The sequence below is a fragment of the Leucoraja erinacea genome, chromosome 6 (genome assembly GCF_028641065.1).
Source record: "Leucoraja erinacea ecotype New England chromosome 6, Leri_hhj_1, whole genome shotgun sequence".
Lineage (NCBI taxonomy): Eukaryota > Metazoa > Chordata > Chondrichthyes > Rajiformes > Rajidae > Leucoraja > Leucoraja erinaceus.
In genome coordinates, this window is record NC_073382.1 from 11504724 (window position 1) to 11522972 (window position 18249).

At 42.9% G+C, this 18249-nt stretch overlaps 1 pseudogene; it reads left to right on the forward strand.

The window, feature by feature from the left end:
* The first annotated feature begins 396 nt into the window (after positions 1 to 396).
* On the forward strand, positions 397 to 3981 carry LOC129697812 (uncharacterized protein K02A2.6-like; annotated as a pseudogene).
* Positions 3982 to 18249: the final 14268 nt, after the last annotated feature.

Here is an 18249-nt window from a genome sequence, read left to right on the forward strand (position 1 = left end):
CAGAGCGACACGCCTAGGCCGTCTCAATGGCCAAGCAGCGGCAATGGACTAATGGGAGAGCCTGGAAAAGAGGAAACTCAGCTGGCGTAACATCTGGCCAAGGGAAGGATCTCAGCTAAATTTTGTCATCAGAGTCACTTATGATGTTCTACCGTCAACCCAGAACCTGAAGCAGTGATTCGGAGAAGAACCCACTTGCTCCCTTTGCAAAGCACCTGCATCACTAAGGCACATTTTAACAGGATGCACTCTGAGCTGTTACACTTGGCGGCATAACCAAGTTCTTAGACAGCTGGCGTCAATCCAGAGGTGTAAGAACACAAATGCTTCCCCACAAACATAGGCAGAAAATATCCGCTTCACAACATTTGCACCTCCAGAGCACCAGATAACATCAAAGGATGCAAGCATTTTGCAGCCTGCTCGGGATTGGAAAATGGAGATGGACATAGAAAAAAAAGCTTGTGTTTCCCCCAGACATTGTGGCTGCAACACTCCAGCCAGACATGGTCCTGTGGTCCACAACAGCCAAGTTGGCATATGTTATGGAAATGACAGTTGCATGGGAAGATGGTGTTGTAGAAGCGAGGAAAAAGACCATATACTCTGAGAAAGGACAAGAAAGCACAAAACAGTGGACCAAATCGCGGAGACCATTTCTATTGAAGTGCTCGGTGTGTCTACGATCACCAACAAGCCGAGGATTTAGCTGCAGGTCTCGAACATTGATCTACATTTCCAGGTGGACACTGGTGTGGTTGTGTCGCTAGTGGGGCAGGACATCTGGGAGAGGATCGGATCGCCGAAACTGAAACCGGCCAACATCCGCCTTTTCGGATATGGATGATAGTCCATTCCCACAAAAGGCAAATGCACTGTTGCTGTTTCCTGTAATGGTATGACACAGATGTTGCCGCTGATCGTCGTTGGTAAAGATGGTACATCCCTGTGCGCCATCAACTGGATCCATGCTTTCAAGCTTGACATGAACGCCTTGATCTACGATGGGTCAACTATGGCATTGCCATCTACCCCAGACTGCCACATGGTCAGCAAGTGGGAGAACAACCTGCAGAAGTTCTTGACCAGTTTCCGGCCGTTTTCGCACCTGGACTCGGTCATTGCACAATGATGAAGGCATGGCTCATACTCAAAGATGATGCCGTCCCTAAGTTCTTCAAACTAAAACCAGTTTCATTCAGTCGGATGGACGCCGTCGACAAGAAACTCTGCTGTCTTGAAGAAATGGGAATTATCACCCATGTGGACCATTCAGACTGGGCCACGCCCATAGTTGTCGTTCTGAAGCCTTGCGACAAAGTGCACATCTGTGGCGACTACAAAGTGACTGTAAACCCTCAATTACACATTGATCAACACCCCATACCAAGAGTGGACAAGCTGTTTGTCAAGCTGCAAGGAGGACAGTACGTCTGGAAATTGGACATGTCCGATGCGCATCTCCAAGTGGAACTGGACGACGAGATGAAAAACCTGCTCGTGATCAACACGCACAAGGGACTGCTCAGATACAACCGATTGTCGTTTGGACCGGCACTGGCGCCGGCAATCTCCCAGAAACTGGTCGACAATCTGGTTGCCGGGATTCCGTATGTAGCCGCCTACCTGGATGACATAATTGTCACCAGCTGGACAGAGAAAGAACACCTGCTGAACCTAAAACAGGTCCTCACAGCACTGAACATCTACGGCATGAAGTTGCGCATGGACAATTGCGCATTTTTTACGACAACAGGTCACATATCTCGGACATGTGATCTCGGCAAGTGGTCTGAAGCCATCATACGAAAGAGTGGATGCCATTGTGAAATTGCCGACACCTGAAAATGTGAAACAGCTTGTAAGCTTCAAGTGCAAGGTTAACTACTATGGCAAGTTCATACTTTCAACTTTGTGTAGCAATGTTACAACATTTTGAGATTTAAAAAATCAAGTCTGCAATTTATCCCATCAGATAAAGCATAAAAAGAACTTTAATTTGACACCTAATTCACTTTCATATCTCAAGTATTTAAAAAGTTATGGCCATTTTCACACTCGGAAATTAGCATCTTGTTCCCTATTGATTTTCTATGGACATAACAAAAAAGCTGTGATCGTGGACAGTCAAAAGCCCATAACTTTCTTAAAAATTTAGAGAACTGAATGAAATTTTCAGTTATCATAGATTGAAGCATTCTGAACCAAATATAAAATAATCTTACTTGGATGACCTGAAATTAAAGCATATAATTAGTTAGTTACCCAATTGTAGCTAATTTCAGACTTCAATTACTAGATCATCTATCCATTTCTTAATAAATGATTAACATTTTTAAATAGCCTAAGTGTCCAAATAATATTCACAAATAATTCACAATAAAACATGATTTTTAAATCTCATTTACATTAATTTATAGGCCAAATGGAAGGAATTTAGTGTTCAATTGCTGTAAATTAAAGTCCATTTAAATCAGCTTTCTAGTGGGATCCTGTGAACGCTCTGGTTTAGAATGTTCACATTGCGGTAGATTTGTGCCCTCAAATGCCCAGAAAAATACTGCGGGATATAATGGGGCCCAAATTAGCTACTCGCAACATTAAACTTTGTATAAAGGGATCTTAAGAAGCCCTTTTTAATGTAAAAATAAACAGCCTACCTTCCGTTTTCCCCTGTATGAGATCCGACCCGTTGTCGGCGGTCGGGGGTTTAGAGGTTAATTTTTAACCTACAATAGCAAGTAAATAAAGCCCTTAAAACTAAAAATAGCTCCAGCTACGGAATCTTTCAGCGATTTTTCGTTAATAATTAACTAGGCTGAAAAACCTCGATTTGAACAGCCTAGGGAAAATCGCATTTTAAACCCGCCCCCCGCTAAACGGCGCCAAAATCGCGCACACGGGCTGGGACAGATTTTCAGCAACGCTTCAGGTAAGCTTTGCAACATACCTACTTTGTGTGCACCATTGAACAACCTGCGAAAACAGGACGTCGAATGGCACTGGTCCAAAGCGTGTGACCATGCATTCACCAGGTTGAAGGAGATGCTCATCCAGAAGACGCGTTTGGTCCACTATGACCCATCAAAGCCGATCTCGCTGGCCACCGATGCATCGCCGTATGGTCTTGGAGCTGTGATCTCACAAACGGCGCCGAACGGCAAGAAGGAGCCAATCGCGTTCGCATCCAAAACTCTGACGACAGTCGAGAAAAGCTACAGCCAAGTGGAGAAAGAAGCTCTGGCGATGGTGTTTGGTGTCCGGAAGTTCCACCAATATTTGAGCGGGCGACATTTCCTGCTCATCACCGATCACAAGCCGCTGCTGACTAGTTTCAGTCCGGAGAAAAGTTTGCCTGTCATGACGTTGCAGCGTCTACAACGTTGGGCCCTGATCATGATGGGATATGATTACCACATCATTTACCGACAGTCTGCCGAGCATGCCAATGGCAATGCACTGTCTCGTCTACCGATTGGACCCAACCTGACATTCAATAAAGAAGAAGAAATTGTAGAAATTGAGACGGACGTGAACTTGCTCAGCTCGCGGGTCATTGTCGATTTCCCCGTCTCCGCAAGGACAGTCACCAACTATACGAGCACAGACCGCATTTTGTCAAAGGTACGACATTTTGTCACTCAGGGGTGGCAGAACAGTTCCAAGCTGGACAAGGAATTCCGCTCATTCCAGAATGCGCAAACGGAAATCTCTTCAAATGATGGCATTCTGCTTAGCGATGGACGAGTGATCATTCCGACGGAACTGCGATCACAAATTCTGAAAATGTTGCATAAGACACACATTGGAATTGTGCCAATGAAGGCGTTCGCCTGTATGCAGGTGTGGTGGCCAAATATTGAGACCGATATAGCCGACCACTGCAAGGACTGCACACCATGTGCCAAAACAGCACCGAATCCACCGGAAAATACCTCACATGGCCCGTCCACGACCAACCATGGCAGCGAATCCACATAGATTTTGCTGGACCGTTCCTGGAGGACATGTGGCTGGTCGGCATGGACACCCATTCGAAATGGTCACATGTTACCCAAATGAATAAGTATCCAACACCGAAACAGCCACTTCTGCGCTCGACGGTTTGTTCGCCATTTGGGGATTGCCCTTAACAAGCGTAAGCGACAATGGACCCCAATTTGCCTCGCAAATGTCCGGTGACTGCTGCAAACAACACTCAATCGTGCATCTGACATCAGCACTTTTTCATCCACCCTCAAATAGTGAGGCAGAGCGGTTCGTCAACGTTTTCAAGCAGGCCATGGAACGTGCTGTGGGAATCGAAAAATCGAAACGATTGGCATTGCGTGATTTCTTGCAGCAATATTGAACCGTTCCAAACTGCACTACCGGTCGAACTCCAGTGGAGATGATGCTCCGACGCCAAGTGCACTCTCCCTTATCAGTTTTCAACCCGACCCGTAACGCTTATACGGCGCGCACTCAGCCAACGAATTCGAACGTCCAAATTCGACATTGGCAACTACATATATTACCGCAATTATACGGCCAAGGAAAGCAAATGGTGCGCTGGCAGGATCATGGCTCACATTGGAACCAAAGTGTACACCGAATGAGGACAAGACGGACAATGCAAACGGCATGATGACCAATTAAGAAGCCGCGTTCCTCCAGCAAAGACTGCGCAGAACCTGACCAAAACCAAGCAGTCGGGCACCCCGGTGCCGAATCGTGTGGATACTGGAGTGCCTGACTTTGACAAAGTTCCGCTGATCTGCCTGTGGTCCTTCGTCGATCGACACGTTGCAATTGTGGTTTTCCCCCAAGGCGACTCATTCAGGAATAGAGACGTTCAAACTGGATAGGGGGAGTGTGATGTTTGGTTGGACTGTGTGGGGTAGGAAGACCCGTTGCTCCTCCCATGCAGCAGGTGGCACTGCATAGGACAAAGGGAGAGGTTTTGTATATAGTTTTTCCTGTCTGTAGTGTGTGTGGGTGCAGCCATTTTGAGTTGTCTTGCTGCCAGCATTGGGTAAAGCGTTCAAGACTTCTGTTGTAAATTGAAGACTCTCAAGTTTTGTGCAGACCTAGAAAAAGAACACGAAAGGTAACGTTTCGGATCGAGACCCCATCTTCAGACTGAGCATGGACAAGCTCAGACACGTTCAGTCTGAAGACAGGCCTTGACCCAAAATGTCAGCCATTCCTTCTATCCTGAGATGCTGCCTGACCTGCTGAGTAACTCCAGCATTTGGTTTCCATCTTCGGTGTAAATCAGCATCTGCAGTTCCTTCCTGCACCAGAGGGAATGCTGCACCATTTGAGGGCAGTGCTGAGAGAGCATTGTATGAGGAGTATTTCAGAAATAAAGCAGCATTGTGTTGGAGGTTGTGCTCAACTGAGGACAACATTGAGGGAGTTCTTACATAGGAGGGCAGTATCAGGGAATAGTGTGTATTCAAAGGGGAAGTACTAATATAAAGCAGTTTGGCCAACGAGAGTTGTTTTTTAAATGTGCTATATAAATAAATGTGACTTGACTTGACTTATGCAATATTGCATTATAGAGGGGAAGTACTGAGGTCATGTCGGAGGGGCAGACTCGATGGAATGTTCAAAATATTGACAGGCAAGAACACAGCAGATAAATATAATGCAGACAAATATGAGCTTGTGTACCTTTGGTAAAAAATAGAAATGCTGAGTCATTTTTAAATTGTGAAAGATTGGAAAGTGTTGGTGTTCAGAGAGACTTGGGCGTCCGTGTATATGAATCACTGACAATTAATATGCAAGTACAGCATGCAGTTAGGCAGGCTAACAGTATGCTGGCCTATCTTTCAATCGGATTTTTGTGCAACTGTGAAAGCACACTGCTCATTATGTACAGATTTATTCAAAGCACATCTGGAATATTAAATCATTGTCAGTTTTCTCAACCTAAGGAAGGAGACAATCTCATTGAAATGTAAAATATTATTTTTGGGGTTCGACAGGGAAATGGAGAATTGATATTTCTCCTGAATAGAGTGTCTAAAACCAGGGGCTGGCCATCAAGGGCAGCGATAGGTAGAAATATCTTCACCCAGGAAGTGGTAAGTCTGTAATTCTGTACCAAGTTTGCCGATGCTTAGTCTCTACGTATATCCAACACAAAAAGCAGTAGAAATTCAGAAATTATGTGAATTAATGCTGTCAACAGATCAGCCAGATTTTCATTGAATGGTGGAGCAAACATGAGGGCTGAAGACCCTTTTAGAGGCATAAACTCATGCAGCGTGGAAACAGGCCCTTTAGCCCAACTCATCCATGCTGACCAAGATACTCTATCTAAGCTAGTCCAATTTCCACACGTTTGGCCCATGTTCCCCGAAACCTTTACTATCTGTGTACCTGTCTGAGTGTCTTTTAAATGCTGTTATATTACCTTCCTCAAATACCTCCTCTAGCAGCTTGTTCCATATATCACTTCTGTGAGAAAGTTGTTCCCAATGTTTGTTTTAAATCTTGTCCCTCTCACCTTAAACATCTGTCTTTGATTCTCCCTACCACTGTGCATTCACCCCATCTATAACCCCCACTACCCCATATATCTCCATAAGAGATGCACCTGTTTCTTATCTTCTTATCCGTTTAATGTTGTACTATCAGTGAGAATGTGCTGAGAGACTTTGCATAGTTGTATGGGCACTGGATTGTCAAAGTTCAGTACCGTGGGAATACTGCATTGCCCGCGGGCATTTCTGAGGGAGCAGAGCACTGTGAGAGGGCCAGTACAAAGGACACACTGGATTGTCATTGAGGCAGCACTTACAGAATGTTGGACTGTTGACAAGGTAGCACTGAGGAGGGGAAACTGAGAGAGAGAAGCAGTACAGAGAATATGCTGCACGGTTAGCTGCCATGAAACAAGACAAAATAACGGTCCCTACATCGTCAACTCGCTAAGTTTCAATAAACGTTGCTACCAATATTCCCTTTACCCAAGGACGATAAGGGAATGGAATACCTTACCACCCAACACACGCGCTGCTCCCGATGTTAAGTCATTTAAAAAGGGGATTGAGCAACTAGATCTCGTCAACTTGGTCAAAAAGGCCCACATCAAAATGTAATCAGTACTCTACTCACTCCGACCTGATAACCACTGATGAGGTGTTTGCGCAGTAATCAACCAGAACCAGAACTGAGCAACAACTGCACTGGTATTTCCTGGTAGTTCTGAATGATGATGGCACAGCAGAGAGACAATGCAGTTTAGTTTAGTTTAATTTAATTTAATTTTTGTTTAGTTGAGGGAATGCTGCACTGTTGGTAAAATATTTTTGAATCATTGCTAATATCCATTGTATCAGGCTTATACTCTGGTATAACAGTAGTACAATAACGCATTGCTCCTTTGGTACTACAAATACTACATGATTATACAATTCTGTTTTGGATTAGCAGTACCAAGGTGGCACAGAACTATGAATGGGATACTACTGAGGTAGCACTACACTGTGAAAGGGGCAATACTGAGAAAACATTGCACTATGAAAGGGATAGCACCGAGGGAACACTGCATAGTGAAAGGGGTAGTATAGTACTGATGTACCATAGAAGGGGTTGTATTGAGAAAGCATTGCATTGTGAAATGGATAATATTGAAGGAGCGCCACACTGTGGGATGGGCAGTACTGAGGGAGCGCTGCAGTCAAATGTGCATCATATATGTAACGGTACATTGGATTGGAGCCCATCAACAACTTGGGAGTGTTTTGGCAGAATTATTCTCTATTATAACCAATGCACATAATGCTCTGTCTACTTCAATATCTTTACTTCAGAATGTTATAGAGTTCTTCCATCAAAGGTTCTCCATTTACCAAAGTTTTGGGTCGTGGGATAAATTACGATGATACTGCTGCCCAGCTTAAGTGCCATCCTGTGGAACTGTGACCCATCCCTTCTCATTCTTGGTCCAACAATTGGGGTCAGCCAACACCATCCCGCAGAGTTACTCCAGCATTTTGTGTCTACATCTGCAGTTCTCTCCTCCCATTCATGCTGTTGATGTCCTGACCTACCATCCCCTCTGTTGAGTCAGCTTGTTTGGCCTTTCAAAGTTTCCTCAAGGTTCAATACCATTGTCTTTGTTTGCCATCGTTATCCCTGTGCCATTGGCACTGAATACGTATCATCCACTAGCTCTGTTGAAATGGGTTGTCCATAATCTCAGCCAATATTAAACCAAATTAATGATCACGTATTTCTTAATCGCAAAGTTCATCTATGTCTCTTTATCTCCCATCCTAATCCATATGCTGCAGAAAGCATTTCCCAGCTATATGCTGCATTCATCACTAATGATGGACTCCATTTCCTGCAAAGCTTGATAACTCCCATCCCTGCTCATTCAATGTCATTCTTCTTTTACCTATGGTGGTTTCAGTTAAGAGTCAAACCAAATTCCACTGAAATTATTAAAATTCACAAACACGTGCATAAATTCCTCCATGGATTTATTCCGTCGTTAGTCTTATCTTCTCCAGTCCTGTGCTCCCTCCTCTAACTATCCTTTATTCCACTCTGAAATTCAGGCCTGTCTTTGTCTCACCAATAATAACATTTGCTCATTGCTTTGGAATTTCTTTCCAATGCTCTTCAATCTCTCTCTCTCTCTCTCTCTCTCTCTCTCTCTCTCTCTCTCTCTCTCTCTCTCTCTCTCTCTCTCTCTCTCTCTCTCTCTCTCTCTCTCTCTCTCTCTCTCTCTCTCTCTCTCTCTCTCTCTCTCTCTCTCTCTCTCTTTCTCTCTTTATCAATTCAATTTAAAAACTTTATTGGCATGATAGAAAAACATTGTTATATTGCCAAAGTATAAAACATGACATACATATTCGAAATGCATAAATACAAGTATACAGTGCATGGATAGATATGTCCCTGTACATAAACTTGCAATAGGCCGATAGCCCTTTATTGATTGCTACACGTTCTTGTAGCTGTAAGCAGTACAACACAATAGCGAGTTTAGCAATTCAGTATTAATTTCTTAGTGTTAGTTAATGTTGATTAGTGTGTGCGTACATATGTGCATGTTGGTCATTCACTGTCTCTCAGGTTATGGCATGCTGTTACGTATTGTGCACCAAGATGTGCCGTATTTCCTTCGCCAAGGATTATTTCTCTCTTTCTTTCTCTCTTTCTTCTCTCTTTCTCTCTTTCTCTTTCTCTCTTTCTCTCTCTCTCTCTCTCTCTCTCTCTCTCTCTCTCTCTCTCTCTCTCTCTCTCTCTCTCTCTCTCTCTCTCTCTCTCTCTCTCTCTCTCTCTCTCCTTCAAACATTTTTACTCTTTTTAATAAGAAATTATTGATGATGTTTTCCCAAGTAATGTATCAATGCATTTTTTTGTTGATTGTGGTCTACCAGATGCAAAATCGCACGTATCACAAATCTCTTTATGTCACATACATTGAAGAATATCATTATCCCAATGATAACTAAGTCCTCTGAAAACCCTTTGCAAAGGTGGTAAAAAATTATTGGCATGACCTCAGATATAACAGATAACAGAATCAATGTTGCTAGAAGCTGCAAACAGGGGTGCGTTTGAGTTGAACACATTGAAATGAAATATTTCGATGCTCCATGATTGGAGTAGGTTTGATCATATTGTCCAACTTTAGAATTTGCAATGACTACAAATAAAAGCCGGACAATTTAAGAATCAAGTTTGCCTCTTTCACTGGTATGGAAAAATAATAATATCTGAGGAAGACCATGGTGGTAAAACCTTGATTCTATTTGTAGGAGCTTGTTAAACATAAATGACTCCTACATTACAACAGTAACTACATTTGATGATCCTTCATTGTTTATAGTGTGCTTTAGGAAATCCCAGGGCTATGTAATGTGTCAATAAAACTTGAATCCTTCCTTTCCCCTTTATCAAACTTTAAGTATGCCTTAGAGTCATAGAGTCATACAGAGAGGAAACGGGCTCTTTGGCTCAACTTGCCCATGCTGACCAACATGCCCACAAGTCCCAACTGCCTGTATTTGGCCCATATCCTTCTAAACCTATGCTATCACCGCACATCTTGTATGTGTATGTGACAAATAAAGTTGACTTGACTTGACTATCCACATATGTGTCTGCTTGTTATTTAAACATTGTGATGGTATTTGCCTCAACTACCAACTCTCATTCCATATCTCTACCATCCTTAGTGTACAAAAGTTGCCTCTCGGGTTCCTGTTAAATCTTTCTCCCATTTGCCTTAAACGTATGTCCTCTGGTTGTTGATTTCCCTACTCTGGGTAAAAGACTGTGCATTTACCCGATCTATTCTCTCACGATCGTACACACAACTATAAGATCACCCCAAAGTGGTTGAAAGTTTGAAGCGGATTCACCCTCCCTCCAATGAACCCAAAAAATGGCAAATATCCAGTTGAGTTGCTGAAAGCAGCACTTTTTCCACTAACTCTGATAAAACTGATCATTAAATCGGCATTTCACATCCCAGTCAGCAATTTCTGCTGACAACCTCTTAAGCTTGTAATCTCATTTAACCCCCTCCTGTCAGGAGTAGGAAAACTCTGGCAGCATAATGTCGAGTAAATTAGATCTGACATGGCAACAAGAGAAATGAAAAGCTCTTCATTTTAAAAGTCAAGCCACAGTGGGTAACCCTGACCTTCAGCTGTCTCCTCCAGCCTGTCTCTTTCACTGGGAGACCCTGCAGACATTTAGAGAAGGACAAGGATAAAGGAAATCTTAGGATTCCATAAAGTCAAATTTCCCCAGAGACAAATTATACTGAATATTTAGACAGTTGAAGGGAATTTTGACTGTGCTTTTTTAGAAAGTCCTTATCCAGTAATAAAAGATGAAACCTACAGGGTCCATTTCAAGCTTCTTGGGTTCAATACTTCACCGTGTGCATGCAGGGCCTTCTATCTCTGAAGCTGGTCAGCCCTGCTGGCACACAGCAGGGCCATTTCTGTCCTTCTGATTCCTTGCATCCTAAATGAGGTCATCCTAGTTGGTGGCTGAACTCTTCAAAGTCAAACTCTCACACTGGCATTTACTTGATTGTAACCAGTGGAAGGTTTTGGAAAAGTATTCTGCTTGTAGCTAAGATACAACTTGGCTAGGTACAAAGAAATCTCCTGGAGGCCACAAGATTTCTATCAATTATCTCCCCTCACCAGGAGCAAAGTTTTACATCTACTGCAAGTTTAGTTATTTTTTAAAGAAAATAGCATTGTGAGTGTGCACAGAATATGGGTTTTGCTTAAATATTTGAGAAAATATTAACCCAAATATCCTTTGCTAATAATCTCAGATGAATAGAAATCATTAATACATCCTATTTTGTAAATGCAATCTGCTTTTTGAGTTTGGAAAGATAACTTTAGCTGTGCAAATTGTAGAGAAAAAATGAAAATTCTAAGCAGTACTATATTTTGAATCTTGAAATCGTAAAGAAAATAAATTTAACAATCTGTTAAATAATACTGTCAGATGCACTGAAAATATTGGGGAATATCATCAAGAATTCAATGTTTCCTATTGCTATTTTCTGTAATTTTTGGAACTTATCAAAAAAAAAATCACTGGGAATTCAAAGATCACTAACAGATACAATATCTTAAGGACATAAAGTTAACAACAAAACTTTTCTCAATATCCCAACCATGAATCTCGCTCTAAATTTGATTCTGCAGTAAAAAGATTCAAAGCAGCAGAGAAGCTACATTAAAACAGTGCAGATGGGGAATGCATTCAACACTAAGAAATGGGCTCAGAGGCAATTTCCATAATATCTGTCTGTCTGTCTGTCTGTCTGTCTGTCTGTCTGTCTGTCTGTCTGTCTGTCTGTCTGTCTGTCTGTCTGTCTGTCTGTCCCAAATCTCTCTATCGCTCTTTCTCTCTCACATACACACACTCACTCCACTTCTACATATATTCAGTCAAACTGCCTCATGCAACCTTTCATACAACCTTGATGTAAACATGCACGTACACTTGGACACAGTCAGACTGCCTCATTTAGATTCGCATTCACTTATTCTTATACACACTTAAAGATTTGTACACTTTCTCATGAAGTCACACTCACTTGTTCATTCCAGTAGACATTTTTGCAAATGGGACTAACACATTCATTCATTCTACCTCTCTCACTTTCTCATGCGTACACACAGACACAGGCACATATACGCACATACACAACTACCCCACTCTCACAGTCTCTTGATCCCTCACGCATGCATATATGTATACACTCGCTCTCACATTTAAACACACACACATCAGTACTTTTACACACATTTGTGCATTCACACAACCTCATTCATGCATTCAATTTCTAAACCACTCGCAGTTATGCATTCCTGCACTCTCACAGGCCCACACGTGTGTGTGTATGCTCGCTCACGCACACACTCACGCATGCTCTAATATTCTATCACTCTCATCTCAATTGCAAGCAGCCACACTTTCAAAACTCACATGTTGTCACCAACTCACTTGTATCTGCTCCCATTCAGTAACCTTACTTTGTGGTCACGTATAGACCCTGATGAACTCTTGATTGCAAATATTAGCAGCAGTCTACTTTACCTGGAGATTGCTGACTGGTTTCAGAGTTTCCTCTTGTCCGATCAGGACTGGTCACTTGCCATCTACAGAGCTCAGTTGGATTCAGGTTTAGCTAAATACTTGTCCTTCAGTAGGATGAGAAGCACAAGACAACTCTCACTCTCCAAAGTACAGAGTACTTAAAGCACTGCTGCCCAAAGCCTTTTGGTATTGCTGCGGTTTATTTAATTTGTCAGTATAATGGAAGCAGCTGAGTGAGAGACAGACTGCATGGTCATATAAAAGGAACAAAAGCAAAAAGTACCCACTATTTTGATTCCCTTTTAAAAATTACTTCCAAAGTGGTGATATCCATTGTGGGGAATAATGCTGAACAAAGCACAGTGTCTTGGCAATATTCACCAAGCTTATTCACACTGCCAATTCTGTCTGTACATTCAGAGGTACAATGCACTTACAAAAGATGTATTGGGAGGTCTATAGCTTCTATTGTAGACTCAGTATAAACAAAAGAGAGCTGGAAGTTGAGTGATGCGTACTCACACAGAAAACAGCTTATTTAGTTCAACCATGTTGCACGCAGTGTTGCAGTTTAGATTCACGGAGCACCATATATTAACCAGTCAAATACTAATCAGAGAGCAACAGATAGAATTGTGGCACAACCTGAGATTTTGTTTCACAAACTGAAAATAAAATGGAAAAAACTGAGATGATGCCAGGGTTACAAAACTTAAACAGAAAATGGTGGAAATTCTCAGCCACTCAGGCCACTTCTGTGGAGATAGGGTTAGTATGTTAGGTGGATGCCCAAATCATACTACAAACATGAATTTTCTCTTTAAATGCTCCTTATCCTGCTGATTGTCTCTGGTAATTTCAGTTTTTATTTCTGATTTTGAGCAACTATGATTTTTTTTTTTGCTTATCTGCTTTGAAAGATCAGATTATTTGTGCAGGATTTATTGCAATTAAATACAACGCTCTATTCTGATCAAAGGACTTCATCCAGAATTGTTAACTGTTTCTTTTTCCATTTTTATGCTGCCTGAAACTGTTGAGTGTTTCTACTATTTTTAATTGGATTTTATTCACTGCCTGCTTAATGTAAACACTAGAAAGCAGAAGATTTCTCATCTCAGCCATACTCCCGGAGGTAATCCTATGACTCCTTAAATTTCACCCTTAAATGGTTCCATTTCAGTCAACAGAATAAGCCACTTTGTTAAATAACTGAAACCAACTGATTGATGCCATTCATTGTACAAAATCTGAGTTACTTATTCAAAAGCGTTGTGTAGATAGTGATTTTGAAAAGAGCTGCCAAATTCTAAAGTCTATATGGGTACAACTTAGGAACATGAGAGGGGTGATCACTTTGCAATGACTGTACTTTAGATCTCCCAATAGTCAGCAGAAATTTGAGAATGGATATGTACGCATGTGTAAGCAAATTGCAGAAAAATGCAAACGCAATCGATAATAGATGCAAGGTATTTTAACTTTGCCCCTGGGAGTATCAGTGCAAGGGGCTTAGATAGGATGGAATTTATTCAATGTGTCTAAGGTATATTTTTGAGACAATGTGTGGATAGTTCAGGTTCATAAGTTCATATGTTATAGGAACAGAATTAGGCCAGTCAGCCCATCCACTCTGCCATTCAATCATGCTGATCTATCTTTCCCTCTCAACCCCATTCTACTGCCTTCTCCATATAACCCCTGACACACAAACTAATCAAGAATCTGCCAACCTCCGCCTTGAAAATATCCATTGGCAATCTCCACAGCCTTCAGTGGCAATGCATTACACAGATTCCACAGAGGCTCACCAGAAACATGGAACAGCAGATGCTGGTTTACACAAAAGGATACAAAGTACTGGAGTAATTCAGCGGGTCAAGCAACATCTCTGGAGAACATGGATAAGTTACATTTACGGTCGAGACCCTTCTTCAAAAGGGCGGATGCAAATTTACAGAAAAAGACACATGTTCCTCGAGAAACTCAACAGGTCAAGCAGCATCTGTGAGCGAACAGTATGGTAGAGGTTTCAGGTCAAAACCCTGCACCTTGACTGAGAGTGGAGAGAGAAGAGAGATAGATGGTATAAACCATCTATTTATGAATAAATAGCCATCTTCACTCTTCACTCAGTCCCGGCGCAGAGCTTTGACCCAAAAAGTTGACTTTTCCTTTCCCTCCACAGATGCTGCCAGACCCGCTGAGTTCCCCAGCAGATTGTTTTTTTGCTCCATATTCCAGCATCTACATTAAAATAGAATTAGCAAGAGTCACGCACGGAAATCGCTTTCAAAATTTGGGGGGGGACAGGGGGAACAGAATTTCTTGGCAGCCACACACACACACACACACACGCACACACACACACACACACACACACACACACACACACACGCGCACACACACACACACACACACACACACACACACACACACACACACACACACACACACATGTGAGGCTTCGGAAGCTCAATCCAGCGCTAAATGCAGCTCAACTCCGCCTGTCTTGCCGGGTTAACCTACAGCCCTGCCTGGACTGACGGGACACCAGCCTGGAGTCGTGGAGCTAGGGCTGCTTCTCCACGCTGGCTGTAAACCTGGGCCATTGTTCCCGTAAGTCCAGGCAGGGCTGTAGGTTAACCCGGCGGGACAGGCAGAGTTGACCTGGATTTAGCGCTGCTTCTCTGCGCTGGCTGTGGGCCTGGGGGCAGGGGATCTAAGATCGATCCTGGCTGCGGCTGGTGCAGGTCTGTGTCCAGACTGCTGAGAGTGTTTTGGCACTCCTCACCACCCGTCTGACTCCCGACCCCTCCTGGCCATCCCCAATGTGGGGGGGGGCACTCATGGGTGAGGACGGGGATTGTCAAGTCTGCGGTTCGGCAGCGATTGCAGCGTCGGAGAGCTAGGATCGATCCTGGCTGCGGCAATGAGGTGCAAAGGTTCTGTCCTCCAACCTCATCTAAGGACTGCTGAGAGTGTTTTCGGGGGCACGTCTCCCGAAACTCCTCTCAGTCGCAATCACCACGCTCGACTCCCCCTCAGTCCCAATCCCCCCCCTCCGCCCCAACAGCACCTCATATTCCGCCGCTGATAACGAATTCTCCCAATTTTGCTCCCTGCTGTCTTCCAATGATCTAGCGTCTGAATCATCATGTCCCGCCCCCCATTGCCTGCTGACCCCGAGTTTCTCCGTCTGTACCTTCATCCAGCATCGGCGCCCTCGATCAGCATCAGTCCCCGCCCCCCTGACCGACGTCTCTCTCATCCAATGTCTCAGCAGGCCCAAAACAGAGATGTCACCAAGATTTAAAATCCGGGTTACAAAAAATGGGAGGGGGATGTGGCAAGAGTTCAGGGCCACCAGTACCAGTACCAGTACCTTCTATGTCAAAAACCTTTTCCTTGGGACCACTTTAAATCTTTCCCCTCTCGACTTAAACCTGTGAGCCCTAGTTTACCTTAGATAACCTTGGAGGGTTTCCTTAGATAACCTTCTTCACTGTCGACCACACCTCCAGTTTTGGTGTCACCTGCAAATTTACTAATTATGCTACCGACATTCTCATTCAAATTGTTGATATATATGGCAAAATACAGGGGTCCTAACACTGATCCCTGCAGAACATCACTGATCACAGTCCTCCAACCTTAATAACAGCCCCTGCATGACCATTAACTGCCTCGTACCACCAAGCCAATTTTGTTTCCCATTGGCAATCTTACCCTGAATCCTATGTGCTCTCACCTTGCTGATTTATCTACCATATGGGATCTTGGCAAAAGCATTGCTGAAGTTCACTCTAGGCAACGTATACTGCTCCCCTCTCTTGTCAATCCTCTTGGTCTACCAAAAAACTGAATTTGTAAGACAGGATTTCCCATGCATAGCCATGTTGACTAATAAAATTCATTTTTTAATGTCACTTAATTCTCAATGAGATTCAATAACATGGAGGTTAAATCACAATTGTCTAGAAATTGGATTGCACTTTTTATAGTTGCATTAAATCATAGATGTATTTAATGTTAACATGCAACCAGATTCCTCAATGGAAACTGCTATAAATTTGACTAAAGTGCTATTGAAGTGGTTCACATTCAGAAAATGAATCCTGTCTGATTTTAGCCACAATTTCATGCATTTTGCAACAGCTTTCTTGTGCTGTCCAAAGGACTGCATCAGTCCTTAAAGGCACGCCATAGGAGGCAAGGACTGTGATGAAGAGGGAGACAACTCACTCATTCATTGAAAGGGACAAGCAAGCTCTAGTGAACACGGTACATGCCAATAGGAAGGCCCTGAGCCAGTGACTGACCAGGTCCTATCATAGAAAGTGCTTGGCAGAAGGTAATCACAGCATTTGACGTGTAAAGAGAGGTTGCGCAGATTGGATCAATATGCATTGGAAGTTAGAAGAACAAGAGGTAATATTATTGAAACACATACAGTAAGACCCTGAGGGGGAACTGACAGGTTGGGTTTTGGGACAATTGGAGCATTGCCACATGGAATCAGTCAAAGGGGCTGCCCATATTCAAGAGGACTTTGGAAGTGGGGTTGGTTTGAGTCAATAAGCACCCCACCCCAACCCCAACCCCCTCCTCTCCCCTGGAAACAAATTGTGTACTTAGAGAGAATCATTCTCATGGTCCATACCACCTGCACTTTGAGATAGTGGAAATGTTCTTGCTCATAAACTGTTGTTTAACAGACTGGAGGGAGGGGGATGTTTATTGACTCAATCCTATTCAATGCCTGCACTATGGTAAGCCAGCAATGCTGGCAAATGGCAGTGTTTGAGATGACACTCATCTCTCATTGCAGAAGATTAAAGTATTTCATGTAAACTGTCTGGGAATCTCTTTGATGCAGCAACAATCAGAAAACTGAGAGGGGGCATGGCAGAATTGACTGTAAAATTCATGCGGAGAACAACTGTGACTTTGATTTCCACAGATTAAACAGTGTATGCATGACAGTGTAACTGAAGGTTTTCCTGTATAAACTCACCATCTCTGTTGAGAAAACATGGGCCTGCCAATTTAATTTTATTGGGAAATAAGAATTAAAAACCTGTGGAAGTCATCTCTTTGTTGATGTCATTGCTTCCTGACCCAACATCCCTGCCATGACCATAATGATGCTAGTTTCATCACTATGGCAAACATTGAATGAGTTAAATGCTGAATAAGGCATTCACTTTTAGGTGCAGCACATTCTATGGATATTTTAAAGGTGTTTATGTTTATGTTTGGATTTATTTTTGTCACGTGTACTGAGATGCTGTGCAAAGCTTTTTTTGTTTAGTTTACAAATCAAAGTCAGAGTCAATTTTACTACATTTTATCTTTGTACCGCCCACTCCCCTGACCTCAGTCTGAAGAAGGGCCTTGACCCAAATCATTATTCATTCCTACTCTCCAGAGATGCTGCTTGTCCCGCTGAGTTACTCCAGCATTTTGTGTCTACATTAGCCCAGAGAGCTATATTTAACTCTCTCCTGAATACATTCAGTGAATTGGCCTCCACTGCCTTCTGTGGCAGAGAATTCCACAGATTCACAATAAAGGCAGCAACTCTACCGCTGCGCCACCATGATTCGCATATGATCCAATCAGATCAGGATATACCAGTGGTTCCCAACCTTT